Source organism: Euprymna scolopes, chromosome 11 (genome assembly GCF_053919585.1).
Source record: "Euprymna scolopes isolate OS-2025 chromosome 11, ASM5391958v1, whole genome shotgun sequence".
NCBI lineage: Eukaryota > Metazoa > Mollusca > Cephalopoda > Sepiida > Sepiolidae > Euprymna > Euprymna scolopes.
Window position 1 is genome coordinate 60,165,763 of NC_136492.1, and position 18,400 is coordinate 60,184,162.

The 18,400-nt window shown below is 35.3% G+C and overlaps 1 protein-coding gene across 7 annotated transcripts in view; it reads left to right on the plus strand.

Moving 5' to 3' along the window:
• The window catches only part of LOC145287869 (glutamate receptor ionotropic, NMDA 1-like), a 540,534-nt gene that overhangs the window by 173,948 nt on the left and 348,186 nt on the right, over positions 1 to 18,400 (plus strand). For 2 of the 7 annotated variants that reach the window (XM_080135767.1, XM_080135762.1), the window contains exon 2: positions 1,865 to 1,941. The exons of the other annotated variants lie outside the window; for them this stretch is intronic. The gene's annotated coding sequence lies outside the window, so the exon portion shown is untranslated. The remainder of the gene's footprint in view (positions 1 to 1,864; positions 1,942 to 18,400) is intronic. 7 annotated transcript variants of the gene reach the window in all.

An 18,400-nucleotide genomic window follows, 5' to 3' on the forward strand; every position in this document is an offset into this window, starting at 1 on the left:
TTTTTTTTTCTCACCATTTTTATCTCCTCCTGACAATAGATTCATCTTTACCTCCGCATTACATTGTCATTTCTTTATCTTTCTTCAATAAAATAAGCATCACTCTAGAACATGTTTACACAGTGTGATGATGTATGGAAGTAAATCTGACGCTACCAGATCAGGCTGTCTGAAGATATCGACTTCCTGAGTTAAATACACTCAACATTTATATTATTGTTTCTTTTTTTATTATTCCTTTTGCAAAACTCAATCATGTTATGCGAAGCCTAAATCAAAAAAAAAAAAAAAAAAACATTTTCCTCTACAAAACAACCAAACCAAACACCATGAATAAATGTTTGAAGAGATAAAGAACTCGAAGCATAAAAACTTTTGCCAAAATGATTGAATTCGGAAAGGGGTTGATATGCTGTCAATCCAAACTAAACCAAAGTAAACACCATGAATAAATATTTGTAGATATAAAAGAACTTGAAGCATGGAACCGGTTTTTTTTGGGGGGGGGGGTCCAAAATTAACGGATTCCGCATTAAATAACCTGAAAAGGTGTTGATATGCCATTGAAATAAACCTGTGAGAGTTGAAAATATGCGTTGCATGAAGAGACATTATATAAGATGGATGTGTAATGTTAATTTCAAAAGACAAAGCTTAGATCTGATGACCTCAGAGAAAGATTAAATCTGGACAGTATAGGGAGATGTGTGCAGAACAAGAGACTTTGTTGGTTTGGTCACAATGAAAGAATGGATGAGAATGCTGCTAAGATGTAGAAATATTTAGGTAGCAGGGTCAAGTGGCAAAGGGTAACCCAAGGAAAACATGGGAGGAAGAGATAAGGATGGATTTGAAAGAAAGAAGGATAAACAAAGACCTGGTCAGAGATAAGTTAGTTTGGAAATCAGTTTCTGAAAGCCGTCCAACACATGCCAGCAAGTAGAACATAGGTTATACTGAATATGATGATGATATTTTCCCAGTCAACACATCCCAACTAGTATTCATTTATATGCCATCATAATCTATATTATATTTCTCTTAGTCTGCCTATTCATTCCACGTTTTTCTCAGAAACTACTTGATCGATCTAGCTGAAATTTTGTATGAACCTTTTTTTTAATAAGGTGCAGCGAACTAAGTATTATGATATCTGTTCGATGCACAGTTAGGGATTAATAGGGATTAGTATTTAATGCAAAAATAAGCATAAATTTAACCATAGATTGCTTTTTAATAATAAAAAAGTGAGTTTGCAAAGCCAGAGATAAAAAAAATTAAAAAATAAAATCTAAGATTAGTTGGTCATTTTTGGCTTGCTAATTCTTCTCCCTCTCCCTCTCTTTTTCTCTCTCCCTCTCTTTTTCTCTCTCCCTCTCTTTTTCTCTCTCCCTCCTTTTTTCTCTCTCTCTCTCTTTTCCTCTCTCCTTGTTCATTTTATTTCTCTCTCTTACTCTTTTTCTTTCTGCCTCTCTATCTCTTTCTTTCTGTCTATCCCTCTCTTTTTTCTGTTTCTTACTTTCTTTGTCTCTCACCCTCTTTAATTCTTGTCTCATCCTCTCTTTTTTCTGTCTCTCGCTCTCTTTCTTTCTCCTTCGCCCTCTCTCTCTCTCTTTCTTTCTCCCTCGCCCTCTCTCTCTCTCTCTTTCTTTCTCCCTCGCCCTCTCTCTCTCTTTCTTTCTCCCTCGCCCTCTCTCTCTTTCTTTCTCCCTCGCCCTCTCTCTTTCTTTCTCCCCCCTCTCTCTCTCTTTCTTTCTCGCTCCCCCTCTATTTTCTCTTCTTCTCACTCAGCTACGGTTCGATATATATTTTCTACTTGTGGCGTTATTCATCGTTTTATTCTTTTCTTTATTACATTCAACAGTTCAACATTCAAGAGAGAGGAAGAGAGAACGGGTCACAAAATCGACAACGATAGAACCGTTATAAATTAAGAGCAAGGTAAGATCACACCACATACAGTGAGAGGGGGATGGAAACGATGGACAGAACCTTGATAAAAGACGGTCACTTCGTAAGTTAATCGCAAATTAAGCCTAATTAGAATAATTAAAATGTGTTTTTTTTTTAAATAATTGTTGTGACTTTGAAAGGCCAGTAATAATCAAGAAGAGTGTAGTAATAGAAATAGCATATTACAGGAAGTTTGCGTCTGATACTGCGGCTATAGCTGCGACCAATGACTGCTTCAACTCTTTGTTGTAACTCTAACCATAGTCTCTGAAAGAGTTCATGTACACTTGAAATAGGGTAAATAAACATCACATCATAAAAGATAACTCAATCCCAAACCAAGCATTATTTTCACGTGTAGTTTGAGTGATTAAAATATAAAGAAGGCTTAGAGAAATAAACGTTGATTAAGTCAAATTTTAGTATGGCTGGCCTATTTGACATAATAGTAAGAGTGTTCTTTAACGGACTGGAAGACCAGGGTTCTATCCTCTGCCGAGTTATATCTCCTACACCTTGTTGTAAAAGCTAATAAAAAGGGAGACTTCGGGTCGCCCTTGGCTATAGTTGGCCATTTAATTTTTTTTTTTTTATTAGATTAATAAATGTTCCTAAATGAAATGTGAATTGTTTCATTGTAAAGTTCACTTTATTTATTGAATAACCCTCAAAGAATTTATTGTGAGAAATAAATGAGGCGATCATAGAAAAATGTATAAAATGAATTAAGTCATTTTAAGAACACAGTAAAAATTACGTTTAAGATATTCAATACTTTTTCTTTTTTTTTTCTTTTTTTTTTCATATATTTTCCATATCATTTTCCTGTGTGTTTCATCCAATTAATCTTTATTTTGCAAACATTTGGAGGATGACTTTTCGTTTTGTTTTTTTCTCTTTATTTTTTATTTTTTCAAGACGATTCTCTGTTATCTTGTTTAATTAATATTTCATTAATCATTCATTTATTTAAGCATGGAATTTAATTTTCTAATGGAATCTTCTAGAAACCTGGAAAGAAAATTGGCACTGCCTGGTTTCTGATAATAAACGAACTACTTATAATGAATATACCTAGAGTTCCCTAGCGATCGGGCCCTGTCGGTAGGGCATTAGAATACACCGACTTCCCCCCTGCAGAGGGTAAAAGTCCCTCAATGGGGGTCCTGGATATGACCTTAAACTATATCCAGTGGTGAGGCCCCAGCTTGTGGGCTTTGGGGAGTGTGGAGCCACCCTTTAATTACCATTGCTCCCAGGTCCACTTTGACCCGGAGTGGTAGTATCTGTTAGGGTCCCAACTATGGGTTAAATAGAAAATGACTTGAAAACAACAAATATATTCTATTAAAAATTCTTCCAAATCTTTGGATTTGGCATTAAATAACCCGAAAAGGGTTGATATGCCGTAAAACAAAAACAACCAACCAACCAACCCTAGCGATCGTTTGCTATCAGAATGACCATAACCAAAGCAGTTTTTCTAGAAAAAAAAAGAGAGAACAACCACAATCTCAAATTAAGTTGGAAAGAAAAAAGACAGAACTATCTTTTCAATAAAAGACTCGTAATGGCTATTTCTACAGCTTTTCTCAAGTTATTTTACAAAGTGCTTTCAACAACAACTGTTTTCACTTCATTTTCTGTTGCTGCTGTGTGAAATAAGTACAAAGTGAAGCTCTTCACCGATTACTGAATCTTCGACCTTTGCTGTAAGTCTTTCTCAAATGCCATGGAAGAAGGCTCAGGCATGAAGCTCAATGCGTAGATGGAAAGTTACAATAAGCAGCAGTATCAACGGTAGTGCCTACAAACGACCGCAGCAGCTGCAACAACAGCGACACGGTTCTAACAAGCTGCCATTACGATTTTAGAGTTCATGCTTAATTTTTATGCTCAGCACTTATTAGTGCAAACATTTAACTTCCTTTCTAGTTTGGCCAATCAGAGGCCATCTCTGATGCGAGCTTAGTACATGATGCAAAAGATTATAATTAGGATCACACAGTGTTTATTTCTTTTTTGTTTATTTATTTATTTTTTTTTTTTACTGAAGTGACAACAACTCATCACATTATTGGGATCAACACAAAAATCTTGGAGTGCCAGCAAAACACTCGCAGGCCTCCATGAGGTTCTTCTTTCCACTTTTCTATCTGGCTGGTGCAAACGTGCTGGTGGGCAGTTGAAGACCTAGGTTACGACAAAGACGGCCTAGCAACATTATTAGGTCCACAAGTAGGGGGGGCTTTGACTATGGAATCGGGATTGGCTAATCATATTTTGTGACCTACCTCAAGATCAGTGAAAGTAGGTTGCGATGGTCAAAGACACTGTACTTGGCTGGAAGGAAGTCAGCTCAACCCGATCAAGGTGATGGCTGTTAGAAGTGGTTGAAGAAACTGTATTTTAATGTCCGATAGTCATAGCGAGATGCAGTATGCACTGGTATGCGTGTACAAATCGTAATACATATGAGTTTTACATCGGTACAATGAGAAATTTGAAATCCATTAAGAAACAAGATAACCCGATACAGGATTTTTCTCCAAATAAATGAATGCTTTTTACATGTAAATTTTAGGCTCTATGAACCTTTGTTCGGGTGATACAGATATTTTTTTTTTTTTTATCATTGTCGAGATCTTACAACATTGCCGTTTTATTATAAACTAGCAGGCCCTACGGCGTTGCCCGGTCATAAAATATGCATAAACATTATATTTTAATCCATACAGAAACTGAAACATGTGCATGCGAGTATTATGTTTTTACTAAACAATTCACTTCTTGTAAATATTAAAAGAAAATACTAGAGCTGAAATCGAAACCAAAACCTAATGTAAAAGTGTAAGTCATTTTGAGTTTCATATGGTTCGCTGTTACACACAAGTCCTGGGAGGTGACTTGTTTGTAGTAGACAGTTCCACAGAACAAAATATTCTTACCGTGTCGAAACCCGGGAAAAGAACATGTGAAATTGCTTCAGAAAAGGTTTAATATTTATGAAGCAATTCTGGTTTATGATTGGTTTGTAGCAGAACGTGAATTATTTGATTCGTCAGTTCTTAGCAGCATCGTTTATAAATAGAATCGTCCGACTGTGTGGGATGATACCCCATTATAGGATCAAAATATTGCAACACCTAAAAATAGTGATTCAAGTACGATAACCATTAGGCCAACTTGACATGATCTTTAAAAGTGTTTTAAAGCCTACTTATTCTTAACATAAGGAAACCGTCATATGAACGACACATGCATGTGCATTCGTGAAACAGTTGACAAGCAGGTAAAAATCCGATCCCACTACGTTCCAATTTTTCAATTTTTACCCCCTTAGCAGCACTTTTTTCCGGATGAAAACCGATTAATTTTTTTTCACGTGTCTGAATATGTTATATACCAAATTTCAAGTCTGTAGATCAAACGTTTGTTGGGTGTATTAGTTGAAAGGTACCCTTACACACACTTTCTCACTTTTATAGATATCTAGATAGATAAATGATTTGTTTATTTGAAAAAAAAAAAATCTGCATTGTAATATCTAGTTTCTTTGCGGAATTTCAAATTCAAGTTTGGAGTCTAATTTGTAAGTAGTTTCAACATGTTTTATTTCTATTTATATTTATATTATTGCCTATTTATCGAACTGACTGTGGGATTAAAACGCCAAACTCATATTCAAAATAGAAGAACAATGGCTTTCTAATATAATGATTATTTGTATGTGAGCGATTGACTAAGGTTAGCTAATTTGCATATTGTTTTTCAAAATGACCTCTCATTAATTAACTATTTTCTGATTCAGTGATAGCTTTTATTTTGTTATACAGTTCTATAAACCGTAAATTAAAAACAAAGTTACCTCCCCCAAACACACACACACACACACAACCCCGTGACCAAGCACATAACTCATTGAGTAAATCCCTCCTCAGCAAAAACTTTTTACATATATTTTTTATATCGCGGATAAAATTTTAGAATTTTGGATGAAAAGAATCTTTCTGGTTTTTAGAGATTGCGACTTTTGGTTTTCTCAAATTTTCCTTGGGTCCTTTTAGTTTAATAGAAAAACCGTCGCCTGAAATCATTGCACAAAACCAGAAAATCGTCAGGTAAATAAAAACTACAGTATTAATCTATTACATGAAATAAAATTGTTTGTTTGCATGTGTGTGTTCAACTAAAAGTAAAATAACACAAAACACACAATATACCTCGGTCAAATTATAGACACACTAGCAGGCCACCCGGCATTGTCCGGCTGTAAAAGACACATAAATTATTTTTTTTTTTTTTTATTAATGCAGAATTCTTATTTACTAGCATTTCAGCCCGGCGTTGCCCGGGTGTTTGGAGGTGTATGTTGAGAAAATAAAAGAAAAAAAAAAAGGAGTTAATTTTTTTTAACTTTGACCCCTATTATGACCCCCTAACATGTTTAGAGCTCAAATCAAGTTATTAAGTTAGATCCATGTCCAAGGGACCAATATCTAAAATTTCAAGTGTTTAGACCCAAAATTGTCGGAGGAGTTTTGTAGAGTTCTCAAAGGTCAAATCCTTGACCTTTGACCCCTTAACAGCGAAATTTCTGCTCGAACACCGATCACATTGATTTTCCCAAATCTCAGTACCCGGTATATCAAATGTCGAGTTTGTAAACTGAAAATTGACAGAGTTATTGCGTAGGGAAATGTACACAGACAGTCAGACACACAGACACGTTCATTTTTATAGATATATAGATAGATTATAAACTGAAATACGGTATGTATCAAAATTCCTTTAAAAAATGAAGTAAAGAAAGAAAGGTAAAAAAAAGAAACTGAGACATGTGCGTGCAAGAATTGTTTTTTTACTAAACAGTTCACTTATTGTAAGTAAAAGAAAATACTCGAAGTGAGATCGAAACCAAAACCTAAGGACAGTGAGCCAAGTAGGATAACCATTAGACCAGCTTGACGCGATATTTTAAGAGTGCATTCAAACCTACTTATTTTTAGCATAAGTAATCTATCATGTGAACGATTCACACATGCGCATTCATGAATCGGCAAACAGATAAAAATTCGATGTCGTCTACGTACCATTTTTTTTTTCTTCTTCTTAATTTCGACCCTTTGGCAGCCCTTATTTTTTTATTTTATTTTTTTTTTCGGATGAAACCCGATTAAACAGTTTTCCACATGTCTGCATGCATCAAATTTTAAATCTGTAGATAAAAAATTCGTTGAGTATGTAGGTTGAGAAGTGTCCTCACACATGCACACACATTCTCACTTTCTTATTTTCTTTTTTAAATATTCATCCTTCTGAAGGGGTTAACAGGAATTTGATTTTGTTTTGAATTCTTGAGATGAGGATCATTAATTTGTATTTGGATTCTTCAGACTACTGTTCTCATTTTGAATGGTATTCTCACAACGTTTCAGCCGATGTAAACCTTCGACCTTCTTCAGGTGTATTTTGTTGAACTCTGTCGAAATCCAGAGTCTGCATAGGATTTCGAATGGAGCCTTTTATTTAATCCACTACATGCTCTCAATCCATCAGCGGATCACAAGGACACGTGAATAAAAAATGCAACAGAGCATGTATATTCATCTATATGCAAATACTGAGCTGTGAGCGAAATGACATCACGGTAAAGAAAAAGAAAGACTATAAAAAGGAGAGAGAGAGAGAGCACGTTAAAGTGGGTGATCACGTGAGAAACGTCACAGCCATAATGAGAAATCACGCATTGCGAGAGAATGAGGAAATGAATGTCGTTATTGCACAAAAACGTGAGTTCGAGTTATTCTTTGTCTGAGTCTTCTTTTCGACAAAGACTGCTACAACGTGTGGGTCCCGTGTGTAAACGTTGTGTAGCATTAAAAAAAAAAAAAACATTAAATAATTCATTTATTTGAGGGAGAAATAAAAAACCTTCTGTAATCAAACCTATGTGACGTTTGAAAATTAAGAATTATTTAAAATTAGCATGATTACCTGGCGTTGTCCGGGGCATGGACAACAAAATAGTAGAGGTAAAACGTGTGTGTATAATATCTTTCTTGTAAAACTTTTGTCTAGCTCTTTCAATCGCTTACCCCTCCCCATATCTCTCTCTCTCTCTCTCTCTCTCTCTCTCTCTCTCTCTCTCTCTCTCTCTCACACACACACATACACATCTTCTCTTGCTTTCGCTGCTGGAGAAACTCGTTGACAAATTACTACATAAAAACATTTAAAAATCGCTTTAAATGTTAACCCATCTAGTTCTATCCTTGTTGACTCCGATTAAACATCCAGTATAGCAGCAAGTCCTGGGAACATTAACCTGAAAGAACAGTTGGAAATGACTTGTATACCATACATTACGACCATGTAATCCCTACATCCACCTACCTTGAAAATGCTGCTGTCAAACCTGACATAGTTATATGGAATAAGTCACAAAGAGTGGCAACCTTGATTGAAGTGAGTGTCCCTAATGATGGAGGTCTGAACAGAGCTTAAAGAGAAAAACAGATCAAATATGAAAAGATATGAAAAGAAACTGGGGTCTTAGGGAGATATCAATCATACCAGTTATTATAGGTGCTACAGGCCTTATGAAGAATAACCTGAAGTCCTACCTAACTAATATTCCTGGTGAACTAAGTGCAAGAGAAATCTAGACAATTGCACTTAAGGGAACAACGAGGATACTAAAAAGAGCTCTCGGTTGGTTTCAATAAAAAGCATACCCAGCATTACAATCTTCAAAGAAAGAAAATGAGAAGAATTAATATTTAAAACAGAAAATGTGCTCATATTTTGTCCGAGGTAAATTGAATTTTCATTTGTTTTAACCAGAGTATCAGAGTTAAGAGACAATAATAGAGATAAAAAATTTTTTAAAAAAAACACGTATAGTGTTGTAGTCCCTTTTAGGGTACGGAAGAAAGACACAGCTCTGTAATTAGTAGATACAAAAGATATTGAACAAAAAAGCAAAGTACCGGTTCCCAACCACTGTGCCACGGCACATCAGTGCGGAGTGATGAAGTTATAGGGGGAAGTTATAGGCTGTTATTAGCTGAAAAAACAGCTATCATATCGACTGGAGTTGTTTGTATCAATAAATACTCGCACATCATGACTTACTTTATACTGATGTTCCAATATAAAAATGAATGATAAAAATACATAATAAATCCTTTGTTTAAACTGTTATATACTTTGAACTTATCCATGTTTATAAACATTGCTAAGCGTTTTAATGCTTTATATGATCTTGTTTACAATATTAACAAATGTGTTGTAGTTATTTCTGCTATGTATCTGTAAAAGTGAGAACGTGTGAGGACACTTCTCAACCTATATACTCAACGAATTTTTCATCTACAGGCTTGAAATTCGGTATATAGGATATTCAGACATATAGAAAAAAAAATATCTCTTTTCATCCGGAAAAAAAGGGCTTCCAAGAGGTCAAAATTGAACAGTTGGTATGTGAAAGTCATCGGATTTTTATCTGCTTGTGAACTGTTTCACGAATGCACGTGCGTGAATAGTCCACGTTACAGATTACTTATGTTAAGATAAGTAGTTTGAAAACACCTTTTTAAGAACGTGTCACGCTGGTCTAATGGTTATCGTACTTGGCTCACTCTCTTTAGATTTTGATTTCGATCTCAGTTCAAATATTTTTTTGTTTTTAAGAAGTGAATTGTTTAGGACAAAAATAACACTGGCATGCACATGTCTCAGTTTCTGTATTAATTAAAATATAATATTTCTGCATATTTTATAAGCAGGCACACGCCGCGCAGCCTGCTAGTATCTAATATTTATACATTGATAATTACGGTTTCAACCGGAAAATTTGTATCATGAACGTATGCTGAATACCTGATATGACTTATTTAAGTGAATAAAATAATGTCCTTATATAATGTTTCTTTTAATTATTTTATGGCAGAAAGGCTTTATGAGTAGAATATATGCATTGTGTGTGTATGTGTGTGTGTGTGTGTGCCATGAAAATTCTAAGAAATCAATAGTGTGCCATCATATAAAAAAGGTTGGGAACCACTGTTCTAGCATAACTATAGAGAGACATATTCTCCAGGTCTTTATAGTAAATATAAGTATTTGTAAGGTTGAGCATCGCAACACATAGAAAAGAAGGAACCGTGTAATTTAGTAATCATTAAGTTGAGCTAGCAAGTCACGTTAGTCCTTGTTCTTTTCATTAAAAAAAATTTTTTTTTTCAATAATAAACCCCCTCCCCCCAGAATATTCCATTCTTCTTGATTTGGTACTATATGATACCATTTTACTAAGAAATAAGATAAGACAGCGTAGTTTTGCTAGATATTAAGGTAAGAGAAAGGTTGTGTGAGTGTGGGGTCAGCTGTATCCTATCTTGTCAGCCATATTAAGGTGAAGGGAAAACGAACAAACCAGAATATTGTCCGCTATTTTGACATGCCAGCGGCATTTCAGCATTTATTATTATTTTTGTGCAGGCAACTGAGATTGGGAGTCTTATTTTTGTCTATCTTAACTGTGGGGTTGGTTGGTGTGGTTACGGAGGGAGCAGGTTTCGTTGTTTTGGGAGAGACAATAGGGTTTTTGTGATTGGATGTAAGAAGAGGGTAGAGAAGGAAGGAAGGGAAGAGAGAGAAAATGGTGGATACATGATAAGAAATTGTGTAGCAAGAAGAGGTGGAGATGAAAAGGAAGAAATGGTTATCTGAAGAAGAGGATCATTGACAATGATTGGTTGGTTGCTTGGTTATACGGCATATCAACCCTCGTCAAGTCGAAATCGTATAAATGATTTGTATTCTATGAGTTTGTAGATCCATTTCTTTTGTATCTTCATAAACAAACAGTTCATAAGCAATAATTCCTAGATGGGACACTAGCGATGGAATTCCCTCCCTTCTCCATGTTTCTCCAACTGTATAAAAAAAAGCAGAAATTTAAGTGTAATGCATCTTAATATTTTATCAGGGTTGGTAACCTTCTTGTTTCAGTTGCAAGGAGGCTTGGGTAGAAATACCAGTCGAGGATTCGGTCTCGGCAATCAGCCCAACTGGTACTAGCCCACTTTACTGGTCACCTTCAATTGCCAGACTGAGTGGTACCTAGAAGGTTCACCCTCCTAGGCCTTACCATCCACCTGCCAGGAGGAGTAAGTTCATTGTTTATAGCTTGAGACACTCTGACCAGGGAATACTGGCAGAGGCTTTCCAGACAATTTTTTTCTAGGCCAGAGTACTCCTCCTTTAAAGTCGCTGGCTTGACTCCTCCTATTTTCTGACCATGTGTCACATATTCCTGTCGTGAGAAGAAAATAAATAACTACATTTTGCTGCATAACTCCTCATTTGTTATGCCCCCTATAAATCTGCTCCTTATCACAGTATATGCTTCAGTGGCAGTATGCCTTGTTTGGAGTAAATAAAAGTTTAATAAAAATAAAAGCTTGACCACTCCAGTTCAGAGTAGATCAAGGAGTAGTAGTAATTAAGGAGTATTGGGGCCTTGCCATTGGATACAGTTTTTATCATGGCCAAGATGGAAAAAATTATAGATAATAAAAAGGGAAGATTTACAGAAAGAAATGTGCGGTATTCACAGATTCCGTTGTGATCAGATGGTCGCCGTATATGGACTCCAAACCCTTTTTTGTAGAAGGAGCGTTAGAAGATTTCCTAAATACAACACTCCGTCTGACAGACCCTAGACATCACTTGCTTTCTGTTGATCCTCAAACCAGTTGACCTCAGGTGAGATGGTAAACGACCTGATGATCTGACAGTGTTTTCTTTTGCAAACGGCAAGCCACTTATATGGGATACGACTTGTGTCAATACTTTTGCATCTTCATCACTAACAGAATTGGCAATAAAGCCTGGGCATGCGTCAATGGTAGCAGAGAACTGCAATCAAAATGACAGCCTTCTAGACAGATTAGTGTTTCGACCAATCGCCATGGAGATGAGTAGACTGATAGGCCCCGCCACGAAAAACTTAATGATCTGGCATTCTGGGGAATTGACTTTACAAGCGCCTCTCTATTGCCATTATTTGTGAAAATGCCTTCAGCCTGCTCTCAATCTGCAAAATCAGAAGGTTATCCAATGAAACTGTCTGATACAAATTTGTCGACCTAAAGAAAACAATACTTTAGCTTTATTTTAAAACTTTTATTGAAAAAAATCAATTCAGGTAACTTGATTATGTAGTAGAGCTGACATCTATTCAATGTAGTCACCTTCAGCCTCAATCACTGCCTCGATACGGGTCTGGAACTGGGAGCATGTCTTTTCCACAAGCGCTGGTGAGAGCTTGGTGAATACTCGGATGGCGGCGATCAGGCTGGCTTTGGTGTTGTGAGAGGTTATGTTGGTGATGATCGCGATGTATGACTAAACGAAGTGGTCCAGCAGGTTCAAGTCGGGGAGGGGGGAACCAGTGAGAGAAGAATACAAAGTTGTAGCACTCCTTCTGAAGTCAAGCCTGGGTCTCTTTGAACTTGCAGGCCAGTGCCGAGTCCTACTGCTACACCCAGGTTCTGCCAGCGGCCACCTGATTGCACCAGAGGGTCATCACACTCTTCAGCACATCCAGGTATACTTTGATATTGACTTTCAGGCCGACATCGAAGATGTGATGTGGCATGATGTGGCCCTCACTTAAAACCAAACCATAGACCATAACCATGGCCGGAAAGTTTGTTTTCATCACCTTGGGCACGTCCCTGTTATTCGTAGCAACCCAGCAATGCTTTTTTAGGGTGCTGGTAATGGTCCTGTTGTTATAATTTGGATCAGTAGAGAGCATGAGCTGTTCAGTGGCGCATCTCCGATCTCGCTCGTTGAACAGTGTGTCACTTTCAGACATGATAGAAGGCTTCTTATCACTCTAGGGATTTGTACACAACTGGCCAACTAGTAGACGGTCAGCAACAATAAAAGCAAACCAGTTTTCATCAAAAGGAGATGGAATCATGTCGTCTTTTCCAGGGTGACAATTTTATCGTTCCCCCCCCCTGTACCTGTATGTTGGTTTCAAAAAGGGTAATTTTAATTAAATAATTAGGTTGGTGTAAAAATAATGTCGTTTTTTGACGTTCAAATGAACGTCAAAAAACGACATTATTTTACACCAATCCAATATTTGCTTCCCCGTTTTTCTTAATTTATTTTTTTACTTAACAATTATTTATTGTTTATTCTTACATGACTGAAAAAAAAGAAAAACTTTAAGAAATACGGATTTTTTTTTTTTTTTTTACTAATGAGTCAGTATTAATCAAGGCTAAAAAGCTACTCAAGGATAAAGATTAGTAAGATAGCTTTTCAGTTGAATGATGAAGACTGTTATGAAAAGATTGAAAATAAAGAATGGAATAAATACAATTTGATAACTAATGAGGTCGGTTTATGACAAAGGAAGGTTGAAGAAATGAGATAGAAGGAAAAACGAAAAGATCAAAAGAAAATTAGAATGGAAGAAAAAGAAAGAAAGAAGGGACATGAAAAATGAAAAAGAAAAATGAACGAATTGACGGTAAAACTAAAAAGAGAAATGAATAAAATAGGGAAAGGTATATTTTTTTAAATTTTATTTTTCTGGAATCCTTTGAGATGAGGCTTTATAATTTGTGTATTCATTCTTTTGCAAACTGTTATTCTCATCTTTATAGTTATTGTTGTTGTTGTTTCACCACGTTTCAGTCAATTGATCCTCTGGCCTTCTTCTCTTCAGGTGATTAATCGCAATGGGATAGGAATGCTTTGGGTAGGATTGAAACCGCTATATTCAGACAATGCTCATCTGAAACTTTAGAGTCCCAACGCTTCTATCCACTATGCCATGGGTCCCAAAAGATAGAGGCATTGGGTCTCTACGGTCTCAGGTGAGCATTGTCTGCATATAGCAGTTTCAATCCTACAAGGCCAGAGGATTAGTTGGCCAAAACGTGGTGAGACAGCAGCAACTATGGAAGGCAGTAATTACTGGGAATGCAGTTACAAGACTCAGCATTCCTATCCCGTCACGGTTAATCACCTGAAGAAGGCCAGAGGATGAGTTATTCCGAAACGTGATAAACAACCAGGTTGTCCTGACCGCCCCCTATATAGAGAAACCTTAGACACTTGAGGATAATGTCTCTTTGCAATGTGTCTCGTCAAGTGACTTTATCAGCCAAACAATAATCTAACGAGCACTTGTAACAAAACGGTTCACTGATTATCCCAGTTAACTGGCACTCGATCGACCAAGGAAGCAAATTAGGAAAAAAAGAGAAGTATTACCGCTCTCTTACAATGACAGCTAGTGATTTGACTATAGAAAAAGACATAACAGCGGTTCGTTATTATGTTTCTGAAAATTTTTTTAGATGAGGATTAATCATTTGCATTATTTGGACTACTGTTCTCATCTTAAATGTTATTCTCACAATATTTCGACCGATGTAACTTCCGACCTTCTTCAGTGTATCTTGTGGAACTCGGAACTCTGCATGGAGTTTCAAATAGAATCCTTTATTTAATCCACAGGGGTAGCATGCCCCCGATTACGTCAGCTCTGTAATTCGCGGTTGTATTCCACAACGACCCATGGCATAACTAATAAAGTACTAAGTAAAAATTCAGCTCTAAGTTCTAGAGGTTGAAGGTTCAATCTTCAGTGTGGTACATAGTAAGAATACAATTGCAAATTACTTAACAATTCTACCCAGTCATGGCTAACGAAATGAGAGCATTTTACCTCCACCTCTGTTAGATGAAATAAATGGTTCCATTTAAAATTCCATGCAAATTTCCCGGTTTGACAGTAAAAATCCCAAGCTCAAGAAGATGCACCTAAAGAAGGTTAAAAATAATTAAAAACTAGAAAGAAAGAATACTAAATAAAACAACAATCACAGAAGAGACGTTGCGAGCCTGTCTCTGCTTTATCGTTATTTTCATGGCAAGTGCTAGTCTGAGCTCCAATCTATGGTCCCTCCTCACCAAATTTTCACGATCAACACGCATCTATCTGAAAACACTATCAATAATTACCCCCACTCTTTACCTGTGCCTAAACCTAAAGCTTCTTTCCTAGAACTGCACGCCTACAGAATTGTCTTCCATTTGCCTGCTTTCCAGCTGACTACAATATGGTCGTCTTCAAGTCCAACGTAAACAAGTTCTTGATAAGCCGTTCCCCTTAAGTAATCCAATTTACCAAATTTCCACTATTAACGATTACTACGCTATTGTCCCATTGACTATTGTACACCCTTATCCTCGAGTGGTCTCTGGGCCTTGATGAGTAATGACTCTTATGTAAAAAAAACATAAAATGTTTACATCACCGAAACGTTATAAAATAATATCCAAAGAAAAAAAACAATAGTCTTAAAAATCCAAATAACAACGTTTGATTAAGCTTACAAACAAGTGCATTGCTTTTCTCGCTCTTATTCACAGTCAATCTTTTAGAAAAGAAAAAAAAGAAGTAAAAATAAAAATAGGAAAATGATTGGAGCTTAAAAATAGAAAGAAAGAATATTTAAAAGGAATAAAAGAATGGAGAATATTAAAGAAATAAATCAGGAAGAATAAAAAAAAACGAGAGAAAGATTAAAAAGACGGGAACGAAGAAAAAGAATAAAAAGTAGAAAACAAAGGAAAGAAAAATTTAAAAAGAAACAGAATAAAAAAAAGAAGTAAAAATGAGAGCACGTTTAAAACGAAACAAAATAAAAAACAAAAATAAAAAAATTTCTTTACTTAATTCTACTGAAAAATATATAAGAAAAACAAAAAAGGAAGATGGCAAAAATAACTCTAGAAAGTTTTCGATATGTAGGTAAAACAAACCAAAAATTATAAGGAAGCAATTGGAAAAAAATTGGGGAAAAAAAACGAAAAACCCAACAACAAAATAAAGCCATGCATATTCTCTATAGATTCTTAAAATGGTTAGTTTTGAGGCAGAAGCTGAAAAAAGAAATTTCCAATCTTAATAATAACTATATCTTCCTATGCCAAAAATATAACGATTGTTTAAACTCAATCTAGCTACAATATAATACGAATAATATATATATATATATATATATATATATATATATATATATATATATACTAGCAGGGGTGCCCGGCGTTGCTCAGGTGTTTGGAGGTGTATGCTGTGCAAAAAAAGCAAAAAAACAAAAAAAAATGGTTAATTTTTTAAAACTTTGACCCCTATTATGACCCCTTAAAATTTATTGTTTCGGGCTCAAATCACTTTATTAAGTTAGATCCAGGTTCAAGGAACCTATATCTAAAATTTCAAGTGTCTAGACCCAAAATTGTCAGAGGAGTTTGGTAGAGTTCTTAAAGGTCAAATCGTTGAAATTTGACCCCTTAACAGCCAAATTTCTGGCTGACACCCGTCACATCGATTTTCCCAAATCTCAGTACCCGGTATTTCAAATTTAGAGTCTATAGACTAAAAATTGACAGAGTTATTGCATAGGGAAATGTACACAGACAGACAGACAGACACGTTCACTTTTATAGATATATAGATAAAGTGTTGGGACGATTAATCGGAATCAAGAATCAGAAAAATCGGAGCTTTTTGGGGTATCGGAATCAGTCTCGAAATCGGAAAATTTTGAGCCTATTTTCCGATGCCAAACCCGATTTCTTAAATTATCTTTTTTATTTGATTTTGGTTTAAGAAACATCTTCCACTGCTTGTAGTAATAATGAAATATTTATTGATTTCAAACTTCCAGTCAGACTAAAATGTCTAGATCGCCCCCTCACAAGTGTGTTTTTACGTTTGAGAAAATATAGGTACATTTAAGATGTGTTTTACAGTAAGCAGGACAAAATAACACTTTTATAGTTAAATATTTAGAGAATCGGAATCGGTAATTGTATCGGAATCGAGAATTTAGTATGGAGTCTGTAATTGTATCAGAATCGGGAAAAATATTGGAATCGTCCCATCATCCATATTAGTGTTGGGACGATTAATCGGAAATCGGAATTTTTAGATATATCGAAATCAGAAAAATTTGTGCTTATTTTCCAATTCCCAAAACGATTCTTTTAATTGTCTTTCTTTTATTTGATTTTTTTTTAAACCAAAATCTGCTACTGCTGGTATTAATGATAATAGATCAAATATTTATCGATATTCAACTGCCACTAAAATTAAAATCTATAGATAATCTTCCACAACAGAAACAAGTTACAACTCTATAGTTAAATATTTAGAGATTTACAAAGAATCGGGATCACGAATTCAGTATGGAACCAGTAATTGTATCGGAATCAGGGAAAAATATTAGAATCATCCCACCATTAATATATAATTTCTACATTTACAAGTACTCAATATTTTCTGGTTTGATATTTTGGATAACTATTTTCATCTTGGGTGTTTTTATCGCAACGTTTAAGCAGATATAATTTCCGTCCTTCCTCAAGTGCATTTTGTCGAATTCATGGATATTTATTGCATATTTTGAATAATTCATTCACTCATCAGTACTTATGCAGAATACAGACCGCGTTGAAATAATAATGTTAACAAATAATTTTACCAAGAATTCTTCATAAGTTTTGGTTTCGGTTTCGATTATGGCTGATGGCACTTAAGTCATTTATTTTTTTATAAATAATTTCTTGCCATAAATTATTTATAATTTACCAAGAATTCTTCACAAGTTTTGATTTTGGTTTCGATTATAGCTGATGGCACTCAATAATCTAATTTTTTTTTTTTTATAAATAATTTAATCAATAATTCTTCCGAAGTTTTGGTTTCGGTTTCGATTATGGTTGAAGAAACTCAAGTTATATACATATAATATCAGAGCGTCTCCATTTACACTGAACGTCTACAGAATGCCAACATCAATATATTACATATGAATGAGTCCCCCGTGGGATTTCCGCAGGTCCCGCTAGTTATTATTATTTGTTTTTCTGTCAAAAACTGACATAAGTTTTTTATTGTTTCTTAAAATTTTGCTATTTAAAGTCATATGGAAAATAATTGGTTTTTATTTTTTATTTTTTTTTTAATAATACTAATACTTCACGCTAGCTGCTGCTGCTTGGTATGATGTCGCTTACTGAACAGATACATACACATAGCAAAATAAACATTTTGCCACTACAAATTACTCGTACATATTTAAATGGAAAAGTAAGCTCTGTTATCCAGGTAGCTCTGATACTACCATGTTACCACTGCTTCGTCGACGGCCAAGGAGGATTAGATTTGTGGAGGTCAGCTGCTTCTGATACGTGCACTTCCTTAAATATCTACTGAATGACTTCGTTTAATGTTACATGCAAATGAATAACTATTTCTACATATAAGTATTGAAACAACAACACAATGCATCTTAGTATATTTTAGATCATCAGCTTCATTCCAATGCCAAAAAAAAAA